The 23,712-nt window shown below is 40.2% G+C and overlaps 1 long non-coding RNA gene across 1 annotated transcript; it reads left to right on the top strand.

The window, feature by feature from the left end:
- The first annotated feature begins 19,874 nt into the window (after positions 1-19,874).
- Positions 19,875-22,834, top strand: LOC148150541 (uncharacterized). The gene is made up of 4 exons (XR_015751791.1): positions 19,875-19,972; positions 21,102-21,139; positions 21,248-21,311; positions 21,419-22,834. It is a non-coding gene; the product is annotated as an uncharacterized LOC148150541 (long non-coding RNA).
- Positions 22,835-23,712: the final 878 nt, after the last annotated feature.

Genomic DNA, 23,712 nt, shown 5'->3' with positions numbered 1-23,712 from the left:
TCACATGTTAGTCAGACCAGATAAAGATGGCAGTTTCCTTCCCAAAAGGACATTAATGAACTTCTCAAATATGACAGTAAGAACTTGCAGGATGGCTATTTGACTGTGGAAGGCATTATGGCAGAACTCGTTCTTCTCATAATCAGTCAGTGAACAGTGATTTAGTGAATAGTGAGATTAAACATATGCTTCCAGCACTGCCATCCCATTTAGGATCAGATAAACAAGCATGCTCCAGGTAACGCTTCCATGTATGACTTAATTTCATGCACTGAAGGGAGTTTATCAGTGAAGCACTGGGAGAACTGAGGCAATTATTTTCATATTGCATAGGAGTCATTACTTCTGGATGGTCAGGAAGAAAATAAAATAATATTAGTCTTCTAATTTTTTTTGTTAGTTTTGGAGTTCCTTTGACACAAACAAATTGGTTTATTGGTTGTAGAGTCCCTTGAGCCAGACAGTGGTTGTGAAAAGCATTATATACATATAAGTATCTTCTTTCTTTAAACTTTCAATTACTTTTGAGGCATATTACAGTTGCTTCACCTTTATCCTTCATGACGACTTGACATCAGACTAAGAAAATAATTGTCATGCTATGATTGTCAAGGCACACACAAAACAGTCAGACATGCAATAAACACCATCTTATTTATGAGTCAAGTGAAAACAGGGAGTGTGGAGACCCTGGCAGAAGTCTTCCCTCACAGGAAAAAAATGGTTGGAATGTCTTTCTGACAAATTATTAATTTTTCTAGCACTGTCAGAAAGTGCAAACACACAGTACTTCAAAGAGCTGACAGCACTCATTTTGGTAATGTGTAACTCTCTCTGTTTACTGAAATATCTCCTTCCTTCTCACTTGGTGGGCTGTATGTTCACTTCTCTGCAGGGGGAATAGAATGAATATTGTGTTATCATGCCTCATCATGTCTCACTGAATGGTACCTAAGCACAACAAGTGAGATTGAAGCACTGTCGTAATTAGTTATAATTCTCATTGGGATATTCTCAATGAATTTCATTATAAGTCTCAATCATATTATCAATTGACATTTCAACCAATTAGCATTGCTTTTTTTCACTTTCTTCTTCTTCCTGTCCACTGTTCCTCCATTGCCAAATCTAGCAGAATTTTGTTGAGGTGTGGTTTTAACTTTACAAGGATTTTCACTGTGCCCTGGTTTTGATGTTTGAAAATCTGGTGACCCGAGAGTTGGGAGTTGATTGGAGGGATAGCAAACAGATGAGACGGGGAGGAGATAGGTGATTGAAACCATGAACTAAATGGGAAGGAGAGGCAATTAGTAGAGGGAAGATGTTTGGAAGTGGGAAGATGGTATTGGGGAGAGGCAATTGGGTGTGGGCTGTGATTGATATGAGGCAAGTGGTTGGAATACTAGAGGCAAATGTAAGGAGGAGGCATCCAGGGAGGAAACATATTTGGGAATGTGAGACTGTTTGGGGGGAGCGGGGAATGGATTGTAAGCTGAAGGGAAATAAGGGGTAGATATTCAGGAGTTGATGGTTGATTAGAAGGAGACAGGTAATGATTAGGATGGGGCAATAATTGGGAGGAGTGATGATGTTTTGGACCACAGTGAGGCTGAAAGAGCCCATTTGCTGCCTCACGATCCACAGAAAGAGCTTTTATTATTCACTTTCTTTCAAACAACTTACCTTCCATTGGTGGCTCTGGGTTTGCTGAAGGACCTAAAGTCCTTTTGATATTGATTTATTTAATGTCATGTGTAATTTGTTACTAAATAGGTTGAAAAGATTCACCAGCGCCATCTTAAAACACAGAAAAGTTAACCAAAACACACAATATAAAGGTGGAAAAATAAAGAGATAAAGTTCACCTTTACAGTTAAGTGCTTGGCCATGGGCCTAGATTGGCCAGCCATGAGTACCCTCCCTGCACTGCCAGAACAAGAGCAGCCACTCTTCGGCACCATCTTGCTTCCATCGACACTGTTGCCACCATGACTCCCTGCTGGGCCTCGCTGATATAGCCACCTCCGATGCTGCCAGGTCCTGCATTAGCCCAAACCTGTCTCCACCACAAGTCTACACTGAGTTCACATTGCCACCACCGATGTGTGGCCATGATGCCTTCGTTGTGGACGAGCTCTTCACAATAGGCAAGTAAAAATGAGAAAAACAACAAGAACAGAAAGAAAAGTGGATGGAATGGACGAGCCCAGGCTCAGGAGACCTGAATGTCTTTCATGTTCCTTGTTTTTCTCCTTAACCTTGCATTTTCTATCGTAGCTTCCCAGACTTGGACAAGGGCAACTGACCATGCGGCTGCAGACTGAGTTGGAAACCTTCATGTCACTTTGCGCTGAATAAGAAAGAAGGTATTTCATCTGAGCTTAATGTGCCTTGCTTTCCTCTCCCACCCTGTTTAGATTTTACTTCTCCCCTCAAATTCTTTGACTTTCCTTCTAGCAGTGGTAGTAGAGTCAGATACATTAGGGACATTTAAGCCCATCTTGGATAGGCACATGGAAGTTAGTACAATGAAGGATAAGTAGGTTAGCCCGATCTTAGAGTAGGATAAAAGGCTGGCACAACAGTGAAGGCCGAAGGGCCTGTACTGTGCTGTACTGTTATATGTTCTCCTTAACCGAGCATTTTCCTGGGCAGCTTTCCAAATCTGAAGAACAGCATGCTACTCATTACTAATGATTTTTCTGAAACAATTTTCCATCAGGTGTTGGCCCTAAGTTATGTATTCAAAGAGCCTGTTTTTTTTTTACAAAAAGTATAATTGTTCTCCAATGTAAAATTCAGAATACACAGATCAGTTATTTTGATACAGAAGTTAGAATTTACTTTGAGAAATTTTCCAAGGAGGGTAAATGTAAAACTAGATCATCCCAACCAATTGTAAACAAGTGGTCACCTCAGTCTTCATTCAGCATCATCACTATCTCTGTATGCGATAGGGTTAACATCAGAATGTCAACTTTAGCCAATTCCAAATCTAAAGAGGGGAAAGAATTGAGGCAGAAGAAGAAATTGGGGCAGAACCATTCAGATTTTTCTTTGATATCGTTTAAAAGCATCAGAAAACTGTAAGAAGTATTATTTGCTTACGGTGAGATACAGATAAAAAAAGAAACAAATTGCGTTTTCAGTTCCTACATTTTAGACATTTCAAGATAGTTTATTTGAAAAAGCAGTCTGGTTCTTAACCAGAATGGTGATGACACTATTCGGTGTTTTCTCTCTGTCTTTTTTTATGTATTTGCCATTAGGTGATCATTGATTCACACACTGTTAATAATGCACACCTCTATCTCAGTTGTGACCTCTAAACTCTCCAGGAAGAAATATAATTTGTGACTATCTGCTGGTACCCATTAAATGACAATAGGCTAGTAAATTTCCTTTTGCATTTTGTCACAGCTGAGTGAGTGCATCAGAAGCTCTAATGGTTCATGTGAATATTGGTTACCCACAGCACCTGGCTGAACAGAGAATTAGGCTTTTTGAATGTGCAAATTGGACCCTAGGCCTCCTAAAATTGAAATTCAGGTAGAAATGTGCAGGGAATGACTGTCACACACTCTCACTCACTATACTAAGTCTGGAAAAGCCCAAAAAGATTGCACAAGAAGTTTTCAGCCTTTTGTTTTTAAATTTTGAGGACACAGAAAGGGAAGGAACATTAACCCAAGCCCACAGCAGAACCCTGACTTCTTACTGAACTCTCCTAAACCGCATCCTTTTTTCTTAGACCCAGTTACTCTATGTGAGCACTGTCCCAAAGCGCAAATAGATTCCGAACGGCATCCACAGTTCATAGGTGCCATTTAATCAAGGGCTAATTCTATAATTTAAGTGCAAAGAGCAGTCTCTCACTGATGTCACACTCATTTTGTGTACAAGATGCATTTTCTTCTGCCAGTCTATGGACTTTGATGTAGTAATCATTACGTAACTGCATACAGAGAGATTGCTGTTAGAGATAAATTTGATGTGGCGGAGCTGGTGTTGGACTGGGGTGGACACAACACAAGATGATAGTCCAACAGATTTATTTGGAAGCACTAGCTTTCGGAGCACTGCTCCTTCATCAGGTAGCTGTGGAACAGGATTATAAAACACAGAATTTATAGCAAAAGATTATAGTTTGGTTAAGATATGTTATGGCACATTTTGAATGCAATATCCACACCTCTGCTTCAGATGCCTGACAACTTATACTTGGCAAAGACTGGTAATTTAACTGACTGAACTGACATAGGATTTAGTCAGCTATTTTTGGTTCTGTGCCTGCTTTTATTCTATGTTTTATACTACTTCTAAAATTGGCAGAAGACACCAGAAAGGTTTTTTGTGATAAATGGGAAGAGGATAGTGGAAGAAGTAACATCATCTGCCACAAGTTTCAGGGTCAATAAATATCAGGTTTCTAGCACTTCTGTGAGCGTCCCCTGCTGTGTTGCTCAGATCAAAGTGAACAGCTGTCCAGCTAAAGATTAAACAGTCTTTTTTTAAACTTAAACTAGATTAGCCAAAGCACTGCTGCAGCTCAAAGGACTATAATGTTTACCAACATAATTAGGATTAACAGCAAAACAAACAGTGCTACAAGATTGCACTCAGCTTGTGCTGCACGTGTTTCAGGTCTATTTCTACCAGGGGAGCAGATAAACTGCTGTGTGTATTATCATTTCCTGAGAACAGGTGTAAGATGTGCTCAATGCCGAATTTATCCTAATTTCAGAGAGGGTGCAGCTCAGAGGTGCTGTGTTGAAGATTACTTAAGAGTGCAATTGCTATATCAGGACAATGACTGCAAAGAGTTTTGAAATGTCCTAAACTGTGAAAAGCGCTACGTAAATGCACATCTTTCATCCTTTCCTTGAGGGGTTTCAGAGATTCACTGGAGGAGGAAGATTCCACACATTACACTTGAGGGATTGTAGAGGGAGACTGGTCTCAGGATAAGGGAAGATATACTAGCAGTCTTGGTCCCTTTATCTAAGGAAAGATATACTAGCATTGAAGGCAGTCCAGTCAAAATTTACAAGCCAGAACCCAGATATGGAGGGACTGTCTTATGATGAGAAGTTCTGTAGTTTGGAGATGTATTCATTGGAGTTTAGAAGAATGAGAGGCAACCTTATTGAAACATACAACATTCTTCGAGGGCTTGGCAGAGTAGATGTGGAGAGGCTGTTTAGGAAAGCATTTAAAGTAGAAGTAATAATTAGCTGACTTCTGCCTCAATTCAGAGGCCAGTGGCAATGTTCATAGAATCACAGACTCATACAAGACAAAAGAGGGCAGCACATGGCTAACACCGCCTCATAGCTCTAGGGTCCTGGGTTCACCCTTGGACAACTGTCTGTGTTGAGTTGGCACATTCTCTCTGTGTTTGTGTGGGTTTCCTCCGGGTGCTCCAGTTTCCTCCCACAGTCCAAAGATGTTCAGGTTAGGTGGATTGGTCAGGCTAAATTGCCCATAGTGTCTGCGGATGTGCAGGCTAAGGTGCATTAGCCACGGGAATTGCAGGGTTACATGGATAAGGCAGCTGGGTGGGTCTGGATTAGATATTCTTTGGAGGGTTGGTGAGGACATGATGAACTGAATGGCCTTCTTCCACACTGCAGGGCTTCTATGAGAAGAGGCCATTAAGCCTTGCAAATCTGTACTGTCAAAAGTATGCTACTACCTACACTCATCCCATTGTCCTATACTAGGCACATAGCCTTGAATGTTATGACACTTCAAGTGCATATTCAAGTACATTTTATAAAGTTGTGAGGTTACCTGCCTCAACTACTCTCCCAGCAGTGCACTCCAGACCCCTAGCACCCTCTGGGTGAAAAAAGAACGCCTCACATCCCCTCTATACCTCCTGCCTTTCACTTTAAAAGTATTCCTCTTTTTTCTTTTATCCAGTTGATTATGATCAGTTGAGACAGCACAGAGCACAGATGAAAGCATGACTGTCTAAATCCATTTGTTGACTGGATAAAGGCATTGAAATTCCACAAGATTGTAAATATAGAGGGTCAATTTCCAAACTTACAATCCAGCACACAACAGCAACTTGTATCAGCCTTCCATCACCCTGCTTCCAGAATTTAAACTCAGGAGTTAGTAGGTGTTTCCCATTGTTGGGAATCAGCTAGATTCTTATGTTGCTGAAAACCGAATTAATGAATGCAGAAATAACAGACAAAACAGACTTCCAGAGCACATCCTTCAATGATCTGCAAATTCCAACCAGTTTCAACTAGCCTGTGAAAATAATAATGGTTTAGAAAAATAGAAAGCATCTGAAATGTAAAATAAAAGTGCCCTTTATTTTACCCTAGCTACAGATCAAGGAGGTTGAAAAGAAATTCTTGCACCGTTTCTTCAACCCTCATTTCTCTCAAGACAAAAATCTTCTATGCAGACACAGCAACTAAACCATAACTTTTCAAGCATGCTGCTGGGTAAGGTTAGATCCAATTGCACCTGCAGTAACCACATAAATAAAGCTATTGTCTAGACATGAAGCAACGTTACTGTAATGCAGAAAATGATTACAGGTCGTAGTGAAATGCAGGTATGCAAGATGGTTTAAGACTTAAAGTCAGAAAGGTCTTGAGAGAACTGTTGACAATCATTGTAATAATCAAGCATGGAAAAGTAACATCATATTTTACTTAAAAGAGAGTTACATTAGCTGCAAAAATGACACATTCATATTAATATAAAATTCATATGAAGGGAGGAGGCCAGAATAAGGGAAGTACCCTTAGAATTAGAGCCAGACAATTTAGAGGTGAAGACAGGAAGCAGGATGCACACAAAGAGACTCTCTCACCCACACAAAGTGGGGTAGGTGAGGGTTGGGGGGTCATTTGAAAATGTCAAAACTTTGATTCTTGCTAGACAAATGAATTACGAGCTGTGGAACCCAGTGGATAAATGGAGGTACAAAAGGTACAGAACTGGCATAATTTAATTGAATGCTGGAATAAACCGAGGAGTTTAATGGCTATTTAAATTTCCATACCCCTAAAAATTCAAAAATAATATACAAATAAAACAAGCAACTGAAAGCCCAACAGAATTACATCAACATAGCATCTATGGCTTCTTATTAATTTTGTAGGAAATATAATATAACAGTTTCTTGTTTATCAAAAAAAATGCACTTTGTACCACATTCCATGTGCTGACTTTTCCCCTCCCCAGTCTCTACTTTCCATATGTGGTCCTAACAGGTGAGTGTTTAAGCCAGAAATATAGGGCTGCCAATATTGCTCTGAGAGAGTGAGACAGAGAGAGAGAGAGAGAGAGAGATAGAAAAGCTATGAATATCTGTCTCTTTTGGCATTTCTGCCATTCTCACATTCCAATCACCAATTTACACTATCAGCACCCTTTCTCCCCCAGCACCCAACCCCCACACTATTATATAAATGCTGCCCCCTCCACACTTCACATCAGCACTGAGGAAGAACCATCTCGACTCAAAATGTTAATTTGCTCCCTCCACTGATGCTGCCTGACCCTCTGTGGTTTCCAGCATTTTTTGGTTCCTGAACATATTCCAGTATCTGCAATAATTTGTTCCTAGAAAAGCCATGAATGCAGGAAATCTAAAAATGCTGGGATTGCACCACAGACTAATGCAATCTCTGAAAGAGAAATGGAATATTGCTTCATATTTTATCATAAATTCTTTTTAATACCAACATTTAATTAAACCATGGCAGGTCTGTACCTTACCAGTGGTTGGTGATTTACTAATAAGCTGCACTTTTTCCAGGTCAGAAATTCAATTTCTCAGTTTATGTATTTGCTGAACTCATCTAGTTAGTGACAGTGTAAATATCATTGCCTTTAATGTACCTGTGCTACAGTGTCCACTAGAATGCAGTGCCTCTGCTGGTCAGCGCATATAAGTATATGACAGGAATTGATGAAACTGGTTTCTGTGATTGTAGTTCCATGATGAAGTAGCCTATCAACATAACTGACAATGTCCACACATGAAGAGAATAATAGCAAGACTGACATGTTCTCTATGCACTTTCAAAACCTGGAAAGAAAGTAAATAACATTAGATGAATAAAGGAAGAATGAAAAATTGACAGTTGAATTGAAGGGTTGCCTGTCAGACAGGATTAATAAGGACAAGTGGATGAATGTGGCTCTCACTGTAACTTCCTTACAATGACAAAAGTGGAAAAACATCTATCAAGTGTTTAAACCTCCAGCACTGACAATATAATCATGATATTAATATTTAATAACTCCCTTTCATTAAAGAGTGGGGATTGATTCAAACATGAGGTACACTTTTTGACTATATTCATTTTTATAATAAAGGGTTAAGTATTCCATAAAACAGCTAGTAACATGGAGAGTTTATTAATTTAAGAACCTAATTATTTACTTTCTTGGCAACTGAAGCCACCTCCTTTGTTGTTTGATTTGCAATTCTGGTGAACAATTTAATACAAATTGGCACATGAGAGTTTGTGGAGCTAAATATTTTTGATCAATGCTGTTTCCAAGTTATGTAAGTTAGAGTGGCGCAACATTAAGCACATACTTACAATGAACACTGAACACTCCCTTCTGTAAACAATGAAACATTATGTGCTTCATGCACTATTTACCTCTCTTGGCTAAGTTTTATGTCGACTTAAGATGATTGGAAAAAGATCCACAGGCAACAAGAGATGTTATGTATGTACACAATGGGCTAAATCATATTTCTTTTGGCTAAGTGTGGTTGGTTCTTAACTGCTGCCTGCAATGTCATGGCAAACTAATCAGTTGCATTAACTCACTACAAAGTCCCACTGATGTACCTATGCCACACAGACTGCAATGGTTCGAGATGTTTCACCACTAGGTTTTCAAGAATAACTAAAGATGGGTAATAAATGATGGCCCAGCAAGTGATGCTGACATTCTGTGAAAATAAAAATCTTATGCAGCAAACTCATGGTTAACAGTGCTAGAGATTGACAGCAGGGCTCAGCTTAGAAGAGGACATATGAAGGAAGTGGAGAAGCACCTTATGAAATATCTCCAACCAATTCTTTCTGGAGTCCTGATGAAGGGTCCCAACTTGAAATGTTGACTTTTCTGCTCCTCTGACGCTACTTGACTTGCTGTGCTTTTTCCAGCTTCACAGTTTATCGACTCTTTCCTGGAGTTATACTTTAGGGGAATTGTCCTACTGATTTTTGGATGGGTTGTACAGTGGAATGCTGGACAAAATTTAGGTCAAGTGCACTCCCTGTAAACAGTTAACTGGACCATGAGCTCCTTACAATTTTCTGTATGCAGTTTGTCAGGTTGCACAATATTAAAGTCAAATGGTTCATTTCTGTTGATATCTGTCAGGCACCACAGAAAGCCTTTTTCACCACCTTGCTCATGTGTTGTGTTGCCAAGTGGTTTTGTATTGCTTTGTGGCACCTTTAAATCAGATGTATGTTGGTAGCTGCTAACAACACAAAGAGCACTCCCACTCTAGCTTTCCAGGCTTTAACTGGAAAATGAACTGGTTTTGGCTGCAGGCTGACCCAAGGCAATAATTTTCCAGAATAACCAGAGAATTAGCAGCAATTGAAGTGTATCCGTGGGAATTACTTGCCATTAATATATAATGTCATGGTAACATTTTTAAAGAGTACAACGAGTTTAATTTCACTTATTGTGAAGAAAAAGAAGCAGGGAAGGTAAAATAATTACACATGCATAGAGTTCCTCTTAAATCCCCGCATTAATTTACTAAATAAATAAATAAACACTCTCCTTCTGAACTTGACTGAGTGGCTCAGGTGAACTGAGAGCATTTTCGGCAATGCAGATATTTAGCCTTTAAAGCTGTGACACCTCACAAATGACATTATCAATATGTTTTAAAACTTATTTTGTACACTTTCTGACTCAGTTACTTACTATTTCCAGTTGAACATTATAAAATGTTCATTTTAATACACTACTTTTTGACTACTGCTGTCTGTCGTGTGAGGAGCAGGTTGCACTAATAATCTATTACATTGAACGCAGCATTAGAGCTTTCAGGAACATGGTGAATATTTAAATGCCCAGAAAATTGAAAATGCCCCTTTAAATGTTTTTTAGCATAAACTGCAGCAGGTTATGTTTTCACAATCTGTCTGGTGTACACAGTCTCAGTAATGGGAAAACAATCTTTCAAACTGATCTTTTTCATACAGTAGCCATGATGTTTAGCAGTTCTAACACAGAACTCCTTTTGTAAGTCTAAGATAAAGCCACCATGCAACTACCTCTACTTATCTTGACGTGCCTACTAGAAATAGATCATTGTATTCAATGGCAGCTTTCAGCAACAGTACGTGGGGCTCAGATCCAGGTGTGGGAAATAATCAACCTGGCAACTGAGTACAGACATTTGAGGGAGTGTAATAAAGCATGGCAGTGTTGGCAGTATTGAGGACAAGCAGCACTTTTGGACAGTGAGCACAGAGCGCTGAACAGAAGTGAAGCTGAAGAACCTGGAAAAGGTGTTTTTATTCAATTTTGTGAGACAAACCAACAGAAAGTAAAAGTGTCTTCACTTTAATCGGGGTGGGTGAGCAGGAAGGTCAAAGCATGGCAGGGGAATGGGAAGGTAAGCTGGCAGGCTGGATAGTGATTACAGAGGTTTGGCAAAAACACTTCATGTAGCTTTATGAACCACCCACAACCAGTAAGCTAGCTTCCCTAGTGATAACTCTAGGTGGATCACAATAGGTTTGAAATGCCTGGGTGGGAACTGGGAGGGAGAAGTTGGAAACAATTTTAAGCAGCACTGAGAAAGAGGCAGTGTTTTTTTGGAATATCTCCAAAATTATTTTAGGAAAATGAATTAAAAACAGAAAGTGCCAGGAAAATTCATGATCTCAGCCAGACTTGCTGAGTTTCTCCAACACTCAGCTTTTATTTCACATTTCCATTTCTGTAGTACTTGGCTTTTAGTTACGGAAAATGAGTTTGGGATGCTGGAGGGTGCACAGGGATGAGCAGAAATGGAACCAAAGTGAAGTTGTTTTGTTTTTTGGAACTCAAGGTGAGGCATGTGCACATGTGCACATCTGCCTTCAGATCAGCGTCAGGGGTTTTCAAAGAGACTGCTGTGCGTAATTCAATCCAGGCATGGTCAGGCTGACTCTGAAGCTCACAGGTATGATAAGTCCTCGGGGAGGAACATTTTGAGTGCTCAAAGTGCAAGTTCAAAGACCAAAGTTTCACATTTGCAGTTCAGAGACAAGCTTTATTGCTTTTAGAGAGTAGACAAGGTTAGCAGTGCCATGTTAGGACCACTTACACTACCGAGCCCAGAGAATGTGAAACTTTCAACACTCACTGCATCAAGTTCAAGAAAATGCTCACCATTTTAGAGGACCCACAATTTGGTTGCACTGAGTTCAGATAAAGCACAGGGCTCACTGCACAGAGTTAAGGGAACACAGAGTGTATGGAATTCAGAGAATACACAGAGTTCACTATATTGTGTTCAGGGGATTCATAGTACTCACTGTATGGAGTTGAGGCAGCACACAGTGCTCACAGTATGGAGTTCTGGTAACATGTAGTACTCAATGTATGAAATCAGGGAACAGTCACACGGCTTATTGAAAGAAAACATACAGTTTGTATATTCCAGAGTTCAGAGAAGGCACAGTGCTGATTTTAGAGTATATGCACAATACCTTGAGTTCAGGTAGGAAGAAGTAAAGATTGAAAGGATTTCAACCTGAGGAGGCGAACTTTATTATTGAGCTACTGGCAGCCAATGTAGACCAACAAATGTGATGCATAAACATGACCCATTGAGACTTAAAATGTTGTAATGGTCTTTGACCCAAGGAAATACAGTAAGGAAGATTTGTAATTTTTTTTTACAATGAGGAATTATTCATTGGTTTTAAGAATGTTTGAAAAGTATTTTAAAGAGTTTGTATTGATTGTAAAGGGCTCAGAGATAATTGGCTTGAAATATTGGTCCAAGTGATTGTTAATTCTTGACCTGAAAGAAGTGCTAATATGAAGGATGTTGGCATATAGCCATGTAGCTAGGCACAAAGGATAGTTACAGCAGATGGAAAACATAGAGAAGAAAAGGAGCTGCATGCATGTAGTACAGTTAAACAGGGCAGAAAGCCGAAGACAGGGTTAGTGTAGGGATTGTGATTTGGTCAGTTTTACTGCTTCTGCCTCTGTTATGCCAGAACTGTCTAGACTGTTTAACAGGGTCAAATAAAAGAGGCTCTATCATATTATGGCATGGACTGCATATTGTCCAGGGTTAGCAGGCTTGCGACTGAACTTGTTGACTTTAAATTATTTATTTCTATATCATACCCAAGCTGCCCATTTTTGGTGCCAGCTCACTCAACGTACTTTTAGGGAGAACTTGGCAGGGAACAATCTGACCAATCTCATCTGGTGCCATGTCAAAAAAATGTTATGCTATGATCTCCATGCACCTTAAGGGTGAAGTATATTAAACTGCTGTCAGTCATTACACATGACAACAGAATATGATGAATTAGTCACACAAGGCAAATTGAGGAGGTAGCGATGAAGTCAGATGTATCTAAGCTCCCAGTGAAAATTATTTGTATATATACATATTACCAAATTGTGTGAGATTGATATGTTTATATCAACAAGAAGAATGCAAAAATATGACATTTTCCAGCAGCTTGTGGTTTTGAAAGACTTCTGATCCTTATATACACCATCTGTAATCTGATGCCAGTTATTGGCAGCATGCTTTTGAAGATTTGACTTTAAAATATATTAAGCATAACCTTCTACACCCAAAAGAAGAAAAGAGCTGGTGTGTAAATGAAAGAGAATCCATATGTTTGTGACAGAGAGTGAGTGAGAGAGATGCAATTCTACAGTCGTATAGTTATTCCATGCACTTTCTCTTCTCTCCAGAATCATGCTTTGCTACAGGCAGTTGGTACCAAATTCCAGTAAAATTGTCCAAATCTGAGAAAGTTTAAAAAGCAAAATCATATCTGCTGTGAAGGCTATGCAGGAACAGTATTAAACTGTAGACTCCAGTCTAGTATCACCTTAAGTAGAAGGGTCTGAGGAACAGTCACATTGGATTCAAAATGTAAACCTGTTTCTCTCTCCCCAGATGCTGCTGAGTTTCTCCAGCAATTTGTTTTCATTCCCTAACTGATGGTTGCTAGCATTCAATAGAAATAAGCAACCCATGGCTAGAACAAAGATTTTATCAAGTATGAATGCCAAACAGCATGACAGTGAAATAAAATAAATGCCAAGTCAAAGGATACCACAATCAGAAACATCAAGTAATCCTATTATGACTAGCATATAGTCTACAACCCAGCACAAATTAAGTATCCCTAACCTGAAAACATACAACAGCATCCAGCAATTGAAGTCTGGACAGATAAGCACTCAATAGTCACTGCTTCACTGAAAGTCCCGATGCTGGTGAAGTAGACTATCTCTCCGATGGGAAGGCAGCTTTTGCTGTCATTTGGCAGGGACAAAGCACTGCAGGTGGAGTCTCTGTGCTTACGTGCTCATGCCACCTACAGGTAGCATTGCTATGACACACAGCATTTTCAAAATGGCATTCATCAAAGACAAAAATCGTATGAGCTAGTAGCAGGAGATAAACTGGAGTGACAGAGGGTTGGGAGGTGTGGAATGGCAGCCTCTGGAGGTGGCATATTTGCATGGGTATCTCTTAATAAATCAGATTTTTACCGTTAAGGATATGAACATTTCTACTGTAAAGAAACAACATAGTCTGCACAAACTGAGTTCAATTACAACGGTTTCTCTTTCCACAGATGCTTGCTGACTTGCTAAGTATTCCAAAACAAATTCAATCTTTAGTTTAGATTTTCTATAACCACAGGATTTTGCTGCAAAATCAGAAATTGCTGGAAAAAATCAGTAGGTCTAGCAGCATCTGTGGAGAGAAAGCAGAATTAATCTTTCAGGTCCTATGACCCTTCTTCAGAACTGATTGTAGCTAGGAAAACGTTGGTGTATATATGCTGAAGATGGGCTTTGGGAGGAGAAAGGGGTAGATGATAGGTGGACATGGAGCCCAAAAACAGAGAGAACAAACTGTTGGGCACAGGAAGGAATGGCTAAAAGACAGCCCAGGAAAATGAATGGCTGCTAATGGGAACCGCTAGTGGCTGACAATGGGTTGTATGTGGTAGCAATCCATGTAATGACAGAGCCTGATGTGTGGGGGATGGGTAAGGACATGGAAGAAGGTGCTCAGATCCTAAAATTATCGAACTTGATATTGAGTCCAGAAGTTTGCAGGGTTCTCAACCAGAAAATGAGATGGTGTTCTTCTAGTTTGTATTGAGTTTCACAGGATCTTCACAGTAGCAAGCCTAAGACAGCGATGTTGACCAGGTAGCATGGCAAGCACAGAGCACTGCAGGTGGAGTTTCTGTGCTTGTGTGCTCATGCTGCCTACAGGTGGCGTTCCTACGACACACAGCATTTTCAAAATGGCATTCAACAAAGTTGAAAATCATATGATCTAGTAGCAAGAGATAACTGGAGCGACTGAGGGTTGGGAGGTGTGGAATGGCAGCCTATGGAGGTGGCATACTTGCATGGGTATCTCAGGTGTGTTGCAATTTTCCATTTCAGAACCCTGCAACCTTTTAGGCTCAATATTGAGTTTAATCATTTTTGAGCCTGAGTACCTACTCCCATGTCCCTACCCCAACTCCCTACACACCATGCCTTGTCATCACATGAATTGTTACCAGATGCAACCCAAGATCAACCACTAATGGTCCCCATTAGCAGCTGTCCATTTTCCTAAGCTGACCTTTAACCATTCCTTCATCTCCTCAATTGTTTTCCTTTATCTCTGGCACCCAGCTCCACCTATCATTTATTCCTTCCCCCACATATCCCTCCATTTCCAACTTCAGCACATATACCAAGCTTTTCCCAGTGGTAATCAGTTCTGAAGAAGAGTCACTGGTCCTGAAACATTAACTCTGCTTTCTCTCCACAGATGTTGTCAGACCTATGGAGTTTTTCCAGCAATTTCTGATTTTGTTTCTGATTTCCAGCATCCACAGTTCTTTGGTTTTTTTGCATAGGATTTTGCTTCAATGTAAGTTGCTATTATTTTAAGTCCATTTTTAGGTTTACTTTCTTTGGGATTTGGGACCAGACTTGGAGTCCAGGAGTAATAGAGATGTACAGCATGGAAACAGACCCTTCGGTCCAACTTGTCCATGCCAAAAATATATCCTAAACTAATTTAGCTCCATCTGCCAACACTTGGCCCATATCCTTCTAAACTTTTCCTATTCATATACCCCTCCAGATGCCTTTTAAATGTTGTAATTGTACCAGCCTCCACAACTTCCTCTGGCAGCTCATTCCATACATGCACCACTCTCTGCATGAAAAAGTTACCCCTTAAGTCCCTTTCAACTTTTTCCCCTCTCACCCTAAACCTTTGCCCACTAGTTCTGGACTCCCCTATCCCAGGGAAAAATACCTTGTCGATTTACTGCTATCCATGGCCCTCATCACTTTATGAACCCCTTTCAGGTCACCCTTCAGCCTCTCATCCTATTCATGGAGAAAGATTGGAGCACTCTGGGTTGGATTTACCTCTGGGTCAAAAAATCCAAAAGAAGATTTTCTTAAAATGAAACTAAACAATGGCAGATGCTGAAAATTGGAAACAAATCCAGAAAATGCTGGAAAGGCTCAGCAGTTCAGGCAGCATCTGGGGAGAGAAAGCAAAGCTAACATTTCAGGTCCAATGACCTTTCTTCAGAAGAAGATTTTCTTTCTGTCTGGTCAAATAATAGGACAAATAAGGAATATACTAAAACTGGTTTTCAGGAATGAACACACATTTATGCCACAACAAAGAGAATAAATCCAGTACAGATTTTTCTTTTATTGTCAACTGTCTATGTCAACAATAAAAAAAATAAAGTTAACCTTGGAAATGTCTGCACAAGAATTGTGGGGTGGGATGTAGTGTATACCTGGTACTGAGTTTCTACAGGCTTATGTTCACACCCTGTAAGTGGGAACTACAATAAAGGTTATTCAGTCTACACTCACACATTCCAAACTGGGAAACATGCAGTGCTAACCAACAACCACAAAAGCTATTATCTCAAGAGGAAATCTTGATTGTTAAACCAAGAAGATTTGAAAACAAGCTGTTACAAAGATATTTCCCTGAAGCCAAAGGTACATAAAACAGAGGAAACCCAAAAAGTTTTAAGCATTAAACTAATGGTGCAATTCTATGAGTTACACAATAACGCTAGCATGCAAAAGTTTATAAGTCATTTAAATTGGCACTCTTTTATAGTTGCAACCCAATTCAAGCTTGTATTTTTCTTCCTCTGAAACAGTTTAAGTTGGATTCTTCAGTATTATCCATTAGACTTCTTCTCAATCCATTATTCTGCAATCTGCCCTCTAATACTTTGTCCTTTTATGCTTCTCCTTCTCTTTGGGCATTATTCTTACCTTAGTGCTTCAGCTATCTGAAGTAATTCCAACGCTATAAGTGGAAATTCCTATTCCTGAAAACATTCCAACCTGTAACATATAGTAGTTGTCACCTCCATGAGTGACTGGAGTGATGTTGGTTAGAAAAGACACTGACTTTTAAAAACACACATTGACACATGAAGCACATAATACCAATCCCTTTGGGTCACATTTGTGAGCATGGTGCAGCCTTTCTTACACCTCATTAGTTAGACCTTTTGCAGAATCCGGGTAGTGAAAACATTGTTTTGTTGTAAGTTTGTTGTAAGTTTGACTTGATAATACTGCAGTGAGGTTAGGCTTGAACTTATTAAAGAATTGTATCCACAATCTATCTCCTTAATCAATGACATTTAGCGATCAAAAAATAAACGGAGGAATGAGAGAGATGGAAATAGAGTGAACTAGAGTCAAATTAGGTAAGGGTCGAAAAATACAAAGAGGGAATCAAATGTTGGATTAAAGAAGGTTGTAGAAAGAGACAGATAGAAAAAGTAAAAGAAAAGTCACATTATAACATTTCAAATTTTAGGGAGCTCTAGCGACAATTTAATACCTCCTGGAATGAGACTGCATAATTATAATGATTCCCGTTCAAGGGCAAAGAGGCTGAGTGGCATTGAGCAGTTGCACAAAATTCTTAAGGGGATGGGTGAGCAGCCGGAGATCATGGTGCACATTGACATAGGATAGAAAGAGGGATGAGGTCTTGTGGAGTGAGTACAGTGAGTTAGGAAAGAGGCTGAAAGTAGGATCTCGAGGGTAGTAATTTCTGGGTTACTGCCAGTGCCATGAGCTCGTGAGGCAAGGAATAGAAAGGTAGGGAGGATGAATGCATGGCTAAGGAGCTGGTGCAGAGGGCAGGTTTAAGGGGGTTCTTGGATCATTGGAACCTCTTCTGGGGCAGAGGTGACCTGTAAATGAGGGACGAGTTGTACTGCAACTGGAGGGGAACAAGCATCCTTGCAGAGAGATTCGCTAGTGCTACCTGGGAAGGTTTAAGAGTGGCAGGGCGCTGGGACCCAGAGCAGCAGGTCAGCAAGTAAAGGGGTTGAGGGGAAGGTGTATAGAACATACAACAGTACCACAGTACAGGCCCTTCGTCTTTCGATGTTGTGCCGACCTTTGATCCGACTCTAAGATCAAACAAACCTACATACTGTCATCCATGTGCCTATCTAAGAGTTACTTAAATGTCCCTAATGTATCTGACTCTACTATCATTGCTGGCAGTGCATTCCATACACCCACCACTCTCTGTGTAAAGCACCGAACTCTGACATTTCCCCTAAATCTTCCACCAATCACATTAAAGTTATGCCCCCTCATGATAGCCATTTCCTCCCTGGGAAAAAGTCTCTGGTTATCCACTCTATCTATGCCTCTCATCATCTTGTACACCTCTATCAAGTCACCTCTTATCCTTCTTCATTCCAATGAGAGAAGTCCTAGCTTCCTCAACGTTTCTTCATACGACAATATGGCCTCCAGTATAGGCAGCGTCCTGGTAAATCTCCTCTACACCGTCTCTAAAGCTTTTAAATCCTTCCTATAATGAGGTGACCAGAACACAATATTCCAAGTGTGGTCTAACCAGGGCTTTACAGAACTGCAGCATAACCTCACAGATCTTAAACTCAATCCCTACTAATGAAAGCCAACACACCATATGCTTCTTAATAACCCTATCAAATTGGGTGGTTTTAAGGTAAGTATTTAATATTCTAACTTCCTTTCCTGGATGCCCCCTGGCTCATGCTCTTTCAACTCCCGCTGCTGAAATGGAGGCTGCTGATATGTTCAGCTCAGTAAATCAGAAAGGAAGGACAGGCAGAAACAGGTAAATGAATGCCATGGTACTAATGGTCTGAAATGTGTTTATTTCAATGCAAGGAGTATTATACAAGAGGCAGATGAGCTTAGAGCCTGGATCAGTACGTGGGATGATGTTGTGGCCATTATATAGACTTGGTTGAGAGAGGGACAGGACTGGCTGATCAAATTACAGGGTTTCGTTGTTTTAGACAAGGTAGAGAGGAAGATAGAAGAGGTGGAGTTTCCTTACTAATCAAGGAGAATGTTACTAAGGGAAAGTGAGGACTGCAGATGTTGTAAATCAGAATCAAAAAGTGTGGTGCTGGAAAAGCACAGCCAGTCAGGCAGCATCCGAGGAGCAGGAGAGTCAACATTTTGAGCATAAGCTCTTCATTAGGAATGTGGGGGTGGGGGTGGGTGGGGGGGAGGAGGTGTGGGCCCAAGGGGGCTCAGAGATAAATGGGAGGGTGGGTAGGGCTGGTGGGAAAGTAGCTGGGAATGCGATACGTAGATGAAGGCGGAGGGTGGAGCAGATAGGTGGGAAGGAAGATGCACAGGTAGGTCAGTTCAAGAGGGCAGTGCCAAGTTGGAGGGCTGGATTTGGGATAAAGTGGGGGAGGGAGGGGAGATCAGGAAACTGATGAAATTGCCATTGATCCCATGTGGTTGGAGGGTCCCAAGGTGGAAGATGAGGTGTTCTTTTTCCAGGCATTGAGTGGCTAGAATTTGGTGGTGGAGAAGGCCCAAGACTTGTGGAGAGTGGGAGGGGGAGTTGAAGTGTTCGGCCACAGGGCAGTGAGGTTGATTCGTGCATGCATCCCAAAGATGTTCTCTGAAATGTTTTGAAAATTGGCGGCCTGTCTCCCCACTGTCGAGGAGACCACATCGAGAGCAACAGACACAGTAGATGAAGTGTTTGGATTTAAAGTGAGAGGGGGAAGTTCAAAGGAGACACAAGGGACATGTTTTTTACACAGAGAGTGGTAGGAGTCTGGAACACACTGCCAGGGTGCTGGTTGAGGCAGATACGATAGGGGTGTTTAAGGGACTTTTAGGTAAGGACCCTCTTTGGAGAATCTGTGTGGACTTGTTCGGCGCAATGGTCTGTTTTCATAATGTAAGGATTCTATGATTCTATGATGATTTTATGACATGAATATGCAAGGAATTTGGTGTAATGTTTGGTACAACACTGTGGGGTGTAGAGCCTGTTCCTGTGCTGTACTGTTCTATATTCTATGAAAGAACATCAAACTCCTTAACCAAAGGTGTTTCCAATTAAAGACCAACTCTAACTTTGTGTGGCATGTTGAATAGGTAGCCGGTGACCAAATACATCAATTACTTGAAATTAAAGGGAAGGTTAAAGTGAACTGGATGCTGCCTGGATTGCAGGATATGAGCTATAAAAAGAGGCTCGAAAAACTTGGGTCATTTTCTCTTGAGTGGTGGAGGCTGAATGGATTGATTTCCAAGCAGCTGAACAGTTGGGGCTGTGAACCATCAGATCACTGTTCTTTGCAAAAGAAATCACTTTAAGACTTAAGCCAAATCAGTTTATTTTTCCATCAACAGTTGTGTAAGCTGTGATTTTTAATTAATCTTGTTATATCTTGGTCTAAAATTGTTTACCTGTAGCTAGAGAGTATTTACTTGTAATGAATAGCAATTCTTGTCAAGTACAGAAACTATGTTTTCTGTCAACACGGGTAAATTGGGCAATTCAATAGTATTTTTCAAAATCTTTACTTTTGTGATGACTCTGGGAATGCTGGGTTTGATTTTCAGTTAACCCATAAAAATGTTTGCTCATTGGGTTTACTACAATTTTGTCAGCAACATTTTCTTCACAATCTTTCAACAACCTTTTGCCCTGACTTTCGTAAACTTACATTAGCTCTTCAACAATGTGTAAATGATACTGGGTAATATATATTCTGCATAGCCTCATTTAATAAACTGTAAATCTGCTCTAAGCTGATTTTATTGTAAAGTGCTTTAGGAAGTCTGGAGCTTGCAAAGCTTACTATATAACTGCAAATCTTTCTTATCTTAGCTTTCTAATATCATATTGTACAAATAATGTATTTTGTTGGTGAACTTTCACTGCCCTTGCATTACTTCATGCTCATAGCATTGCTCAAACCAAACTGAAGGAACAAGTTGCTGATGCTGTCAGTTGAAAGATTTGTAAGGTTGGCACGATATGATCAAGACAAGATTGGAATGTGCGGGACTGGAATCTTCCATCAACACTCATATATAGTTTAGCTTGTCAGGTGTGGTGATCTGCCAAGCTAGGGAGGCTGACTTACAATAGCTTTTGAATACTTTTTATAAGTGTCAACATCATTAGATAGAAGCATTTGTAAAAATAACCTGTTCACTAAAAATTAGCGAACTCCTATAATTTACTGGCATGAATGCGGAATGCCTTGAGAGCACACGTGCAAAAGGAATCATGTTTCATTCACATGGGGATTGCAAGTGAAATTGTGTGTCATCCTTTTTTTTTACATTATTTTTAACTCTGCTAATAATTAATGTACTGAAATTTATTGTAATTGTCAATGGATCTTCTTGTAACCTGTACACAGCAGCATTAGCGAGGTCCTAATTTGGAAATAATCTAAAGTCAGGCAGTTTAGACTGTGATAAGCTTTTATGCTTTGTCCATATAAAGACGTATTGATTCTACTTTTCCCTAGAAAGAAAATCCCAATTCTTTCCCAACATCTATCAACAGGTTTGTAAATTTAAGTAACTTAAGTATTTCTACATTCTGTGTGAAAAATGCATTGAACCGAGCAAGAAAATTATACTGCAAAAATAATTCATTGCTTTGGATTTATAGAATTGTGCAGAATAGAAGAAGGGCATTGGCCTAATGTATCTGTTCCAGAGCTTTCAAGCAGCAAGTTAGTTTCTTTTATTTCAAAAATATACTTTATTCATAAAATTATTTTGATATCTATACAATTGGTCATGCCATTCTTATGCACACATTGCATTTCTTTACATACAGAGATCGGAATTAATCATTCGTATACACAGGTCTGTACATTGACTGTACAGATATTCTGCTGAGGTGTCAGGGGGGCCCAATTTCTGAGTGGGCCCCCTGTTCTTATGCAGGCAGACCTTACACGGTGGTCTTTCCCCACTGCAGCTTGGCGGCAGCTGCCCCAAGCTTCATCGCATCCCTCAGCATGTAGTCCAGGACCTTGGAATGTGCCAGTCTGCAACACTCAGTCGGGGTCAACTCCTTCAGCTGGAAGATCAACAGGTTTTGGACAGACCAAAGAGCATCTTTGACTGAGTTGATGATCCTCCAGGCACAGTTGATGTTCATCTCGGTGGGCGTCCCAGGGAACAGACCGTAGAACACTGAGTCCCACGTCACGGCACTGTTCGGGACGAACCTCGACAAACACCACTGCATTCCTCTCCAGACTTCTTCTGCATAGGCACTTTCCAGAAGGAGGTGTGTGACAGTCTCGTCCCCTCCGCAGCCGCTTCGGGGCAGTGTGCGGTGCAACAGAGTGTGCATAAAGGATCTCACAGGCAGACCCCTTCTCACCACCTGCTTTCAAGCAGCAAGTCAGTTAGTCCTATTGCCCTATTCTTTCCTTTGATTCCTCCAGCTTTACTTTTTCAGCTAATCATCCATTCTCTTTTGAAGATTACTATTTAAATTGTATTTGCCATCTGAGCAGGCAGTGCATTTGAAATCTGAATGATCTTTTCTTTGCCAATCACAATCTACATCCCCTTCTCGCTCTTCATAAAATGACAGAAACAGTTTCTTTTCATGTGATCTTGCCAAATCTTCCACAATGTAATCATATGCATTACTGTTAGCACGTAACCCATTTGCATGATGTTCTTTTGTTATGTATTTTAACACACACATTTGTTCAGCTGTATTAAGCAAGCTAATGCCTCTGCTAAGTAACAGAACAAAGAATGGTTATACATCAACTTGTATTTCTTGGGCATCTTTGATGTAGTAAAATATCTCAAGGTGGTTTTGTTTGTTAATACAGTATGCTATCACTGTTGACATATACTAGTCAGAATCCAAATGTGGGATCATGGAACTTTGCTTTTCTTGCATACACTTTTCAAATCTCTACCTATATTGAATTAACAAAGTTTCCACATCATAACAAAGACCCATTTACTTCAACTGGCTTCATACTTAATCTCAATTATTATAATCTCAGAACATTATAAGCACCTTTGACTGTAATTTATGAAGTCTATGACTCAATCAGGCCTTTACATGCTCACTGCTCTTGTTTCACCTATGTCCTGGTGATATTTGAAATTATACACTGTCTTTAAGTTGATTTATATTAAATGTAAAGTATGACTCTTGCAATTAAAGCTGTGTCTATCGTATCCTACAACATGTCATTAAATCATTGCATACTTTGCTCACATATCAAATGAAGTGTATGTTTATATTCAATTAAACATTCCATCATTTTGATTTATAGTGATAATTGATTGGAGATGCACATCAGCATTTACTTCCAGGTTCATTTTCCTACCAGAGGAGCATCAGTGCAACACTTCAGTGGTCCAGATCCCACTAGATACTTGTCAGATTCCTAACAGGTTTCTCACAAGGAGGAGGAAACCCATTCCCATGAGGGAGAAAGATACAGTGATTCTGGAGGGAGCCACTTAAAGCTACATCAGAACAAGAAGAACATGATTCAAAACCCCACAGTTCCTCCTAAAAACATTGCATTCAAGAGTTCGCATTGTTAAGGACAGGGGAGGAAGGAGGGATAATTTTTGTTTCTTCTTGATTGACTGCCACAGGAGCTATTTCTGAGAACCCCTTAAGAACTGTGACATTCAAGGTCAGATATCAAAGAGGCTTTCACAGAATCCCTACAGTGTGGTAACAGACCATTTGGCCCAACAAGCCCACACTGACTCTCCGAAGAGCATTCCACCCAGACTCAACCCCCTACCCTATTCCTGTAACCCTGCATTTCCCATGGCTAACCCACCTAACCTACATATCGCTAGACTGTATAGGCAATTTAGCATGGCCAATTCACCTAACCTGCATATCTTTTAATTGAGATTAACCAGAGCACCTTGAGGAAACCTACACAGACACAGGGAGAATGTGCAAACTACACACAGATAGACACCCGGGGCTGGAATTGAACCCAGGTCCCTGGCGCTGTGAGGCAGCATGATAACATGCCCTGCCTTTCTTGAAAGTTTAAATTTTAAAAAAGGATAAAGATTCATTTGTTCAAAAGCCAAACTGTACTTGCAATAGATAGCCATTCC

This window comes from Chiloscyllium plagiosum, unplaced genomic scaffold (genome assembly GCF_037043375.1).
Source record: "Chiloscyllium plagiosum isolate Xiang-an unplaced genomic scaffold, Cpla_swu_hap1 HiC_scaffold_3, whole genome shotgun sequence".
In the NCBI taxonomy this organism is placed as follows: Eukaryota; Metazoa; Chordata; class Chondrichthyes; order Orectolobiformes; family Hemiscylliidae; genus Chiloscyllium; species Chiloscyllium plagiosum.
This window is presented reverse-complemented; position numbering and strand designations above follow the sequence as displayed.